Source organism: Mastigoproctus giganteus, chromosome 12, assembly GCF_048544385.1.
Source record: "Mastigoproctus giganteus isolate SK-2022 chromosome 12, ASM4854438v1, whole genome shotgun sequence".
NCBI classification, from domain to species: Eukaryota; Metazoa; Arthropoda; class Arachnida; order Uropygi; family Thelyphonidae; genus Mastigoproctus; species Mastigoproctus giganteus.
The window spans coordinates 51,771,324-51,775,747 of record NC_143586.1 but is presented as its reverse complement, the minus strand read 5'-3'; the positions used below and the strand labels follow the sequence as shown (position 1 = coordinate 51,775,747).

The 4,424-nt window shown below is 39.6% G+C and overlaps 1 long non-coding RNA gene across 1 annotated transcript; it reads left to right on the top strand.

The window, feature by feature from the left end:
- Positions 1–245: 245 nt before the first annotated feature.
- LOC150077052 (uncharacterized) lies at positions 246–1,546 on the top strand. The gene is made up of 2 exons (XR_016547708.1): positions 246–285; positions 1,324–1,546. It is a non-coding gene; the product is annotated as an uncharacterized LOC150077052 (long non-coding RNA).
- The last annotated feature ends 2,878 nt before the right edge of the window (positions 1,547–4,424 follow it).

Below are 4,424 nucleotides of genomic sequence, written 5' to 3'. Positions count from 1 at the left end.
TTTCACTTACTGAAATAAAAAGAAAGGAACCTCTTCATATCCTTATGGTGTAGTGCATTTAAATGCGACTGTTTTAAATAAAAAAAAGAGCTTCACCGAACAAAAATTTTTATTATGAAACCATTACAAATAACTAATTATTTTATTAATTATTTATTTTCAAAGATTTGTTATCCGATTAATCACTGCAGTCCGATTTTTTTTTTAAGGAAAGAAAGGACAGCAGATATGAAATTCTTCTTGGACAGAAACATGGTGGTGTACACTTACAACGCCAAGTATGAGGTGAGGGTCACCATTTTCTTGCCTTTCTTCATAACTATATTGCTAACTGACAATAATCAGATCATTGATATGATCCCTCCGACCTTCATTGAGTTCTTTTAAAGCTGGTCAATTATTTCTCCTGCTACAGATAAAATCTTTTTTTAATAATAATAATATTTCAGCTCTTTTGCGCTTGCGTATGAGACTGAATCTGATAGAAAACGAAATTCTTAAGAATCTTTTCTCCCCTCATCTTTTACGAAATCGAGGAATCAAGAGAATATCAAAAACTGTAAACGCGGGTGTTCGAAAAATGGTGGAAGACCCTTATTTACAGTTGCTGTTACCACAAATGGAATACCTTAATTAGGTGCGTTAGCATTTATGCATAATTCACCAATTTTCTTTACCATGACGTTTCTCCCTTCATCGGTTCCTAGTGGATGAATTTTCGTGCAATTTTATATTTGGGCCTTATAAAAATATTTCTCGAGAAATCCTAAATTTCATTAAAATCGAACCAGTAGAAATCCGGCAATTATTATTTCTTTATCCGTCCGTCCATCTGTCCGCATGTAATAACTCGGTTCAAGGGGATGGGTTTCGATAAAATTTTATATTTTGCTGTTTCAGGACGATTTGTCGAGCCGTCCTTCATTAAAAAGGACCAATAGAAATCCATCAATTATTATTTCTTTTTTTTTTTTCAAACGTATCACATAGGCTATCCATATAACGTATATCAATATAACATTTGGACAATACGGAACCAGAGGAGGAAGAGCAAGAAGAAATACAACTCAAAGTACCTAAAGTGGAAAGAGACCAGGCCATAATATCCAGAATACAAGATGAATGGAAGGTCCTAGCTGAAGCAATATGGCGGATGCCCAGATACAAAATGTTAACTGGTTTTCGCATTGTCTTTGCGTTTTCTCGCTTTTTTTTTTCTAAGGCGCCTGAAATTCGAATTTTTCGAGTCTAATATTGCATACGTATAAATACTTTTCAGCAGTGAAGTCTAATATTTTAATATTTACATTTTCTCTTTTGCAGCCCATTGAACTTCTAAGCTACATCGGAGGCTACATCGGATTATGGCTGGGCGTATCGATAATTGCTGTCTTCGACTTCTTCGAAGGGTTATTCATGATGTTCATGCACTCGACTACTACAGTGGGTCAAAAAGAGCCGAAGACAGAAAAATTCTCTTCGGAACAAAATTCTACTGCAGAAGAACCTTCACTTGCTACGAATTGATTTTTCTGGAAAATTCCTCATTCATCAAAACTATGAAGACTGCAAATTGCTTACAATGTTAATGTTGTTACAGGATACATTTTATGAATTTTCACTGTTTCTTGTGTATTATTATGCATTTATAGATGTATATTTATGTTAAAGGCATTATTATATGTATTTATACACTATATTAATATTAATAAATAGTAATCATCCCCAATAAGCAGTTTGGAGGTATTCATTATCCAAAAATTACTAAACCTTTAGCTTGCACAAAACTGTGCGATATACTACCTTAACAAAATATTAGGGAACCTTAGAGATAGATAATAAGAAGTATGTGCTCCAGCTGACTAGTCAATTGGGCCCAATCGATCAGATTGCGGAGGAAATGGAGGGATTCAATGAGTCATGCAAAGAGGAGAACTTTTTCTCAATCAGCCAAAAATAAATAAATAAATAATAATAATAATAATAATAATAATGGACCCGGGTTCGAGTCCCGCTTTGGCGGAAGCGAAAGCGCTCCATGACGCTGGGAGACTGGTATAATAATAATAATAGTAATAAATTAGAATAATAATAAAAAAATTTAAAAAATTAAAAATAAATAAGCATCGCGAAAAGCTGTTCCAATGGATCAGCCTTCCCCAAGGTCGGAGTGACGGCTAACGCAGAGCGTGGCCCCATCTGGTGTCACTCACAAAAACTAGCTCTACCACTGGACATAAGCCGAAGCTAAACAGGTCCACCTGCACAGATGGATGATGTTGAAGAGAAATAATAATCATACTGCATCGAGTGTGGCTCAGTTTAAAATCACTCTCATTCAGGCCTTAGGCAGAGGGGTCGGTTCGAAAAGTCGGAGACAGTCTCCCGAGGAAGACAGTGGAGCAAGTTGCACTGATCCCCATATGTCTACCACAAGAGCAGGGCAATACCATCCAGCCTCACCAACTGGAAGTGCTTTCTGCGCAACTGCGCTAGTGACCACCCAGGAAGGAAGAAAACGTCAACTCATAAAGTGGAGCATCGAAATGAATACGCACATTATGCGAGCTTATTACGAAATAACCAAGCTAGAGACCGATATGACAATGTACAGGCCGAGACTACATGCCAAGTGGTTGGAAAGATTTCCTACTATTCGGGTCACCGAACAGCGAATAGCTGACCAGAGAACGACCTTCGTCACGAAGAACCTGATATCTGATTGACACAGCGGTGCCCTACACTGGCAAAGTGCAGAAAACCCATGGGGAAAAAATCAGGAAGTACACGAACCTAAGAGAGGAGATCAAAGAGATGTGGCATATGCAACATGCAACGACCATTGCGATCATCGTGTCAACCACCGGTATGGTGCCAAAGACCGTACACAACAGCAATAGGTCTCCCAACGAACAGCTACAAGGAACTACAGAAAGTCGCAATCCTGAAAACCTGTAGGATAGTCACAGAGTTCCTCGACCAACAACCACCCTTTGTACTTGGTAGCAATACCCGGCGCGGAGTGGAATCCCCCAGTCAGGGAGAAATAATATAAGAGCAACGTAATAATAATAATAAATTGAATAAAATAGAATATTCATCCCATTCCCACATAGTGTACATAGTGTTTGGGGAGGGGGGCTCCACAGGTGGTTTCCCATAACTGCGCCATAAGTACTCTTCTGAAGTATACATTATTCTGTAAAAGCCAGACAAAATATTGTAAAAAGTATTGTGTGTGGTATGCGAAAAGTATTATGTTGGGTTGTTGTGGTCTAGCTTTTGGCCGCAGGATCCCTAATGGGCTGCCAATTACTCTCGGGCAAACCCTGCCACCTAATTGCCTGAGCTTTCAGCGACAGGACCTAAAAAAAACAGATAGAGATTGGGGAATATGAAAGAGTCAAGTGTGTGGAGGGGGAAGAAATAGTAAGAAATATTGAGGCGTAGAGGAAGGCGTCCTCAAAATTATTAAGTGGAATAAACTCCACTAGGCGAGTGGGTGAACGGAATGGAAGTTAAAAGATACCAGACAAGAGAGTCTGGTATTGATCGCCGCTAAGCACAAAAGTCATGGTCGAGAGGCAAGGTACTTTTCTATGGTTTAGTCACATCCAAATAACTGCTACAATTGAAGATGTGCAAGTCACGGTTGGGAGACCAATCCCCTCAGTGGCTTATTCATATCCAGATATTTGTCATGGTCGAGAGGCAAGGTCCTTTTCAGTGCTTTAGTCACATCCAAGTAACTGTCAAAATTGAAGATGTGCAGGTCATGGTTGGGAGACCAAGTTCCCTCAGTGGCGTTTCAAGGTATTTGTCACCATTGGAGGTTTCAGTCTGTGTCTGTTTATTGGTTTTAGTCACATCAAGATATTTAATCGCATCTAGGTGTTTGTCACGATTGGCATGTCTCAATATCAGCAGTTGGGTGTATATTATTCACAATTCAGTGATCGAACTTCAGCATATATGTTCCTAGGATGGACGTTAGGATTATTTCTTCTTCTTGCAAAATGCTCCTGAGTAAAATTTGCAAATGTCGTATACTCCTGTATATTGTCCAGTATGGGAGTCATGATTTCTGGGTAAGTACAGGAATTTGGTGATTAATATAGAACGAAGGTCTTCGCACAGAGGACAATAATACTTAAGATGGTGCCAGCTTTCCAGCCCCCTTCCCCCACAATCACACGATGGACCTTCAATGAGGCTCAGTGACGTTAGCTTGGGTTTAATGGATTCATGGCCAGTAAGTAGGTAGGTTGTGCACAAACCGGGTGAGAACCATGGAGGAGGTCTGGGGAAGATCACGTTTACATTCGGCAAGAATTTCCGAGTAATTTCACCCTTTCTAGCGTTTTAGCACCCTACTCTGCCACTCCTGCCCCAGGTGGATTAAGCAGGCGTTGCTTCTCTTCCTT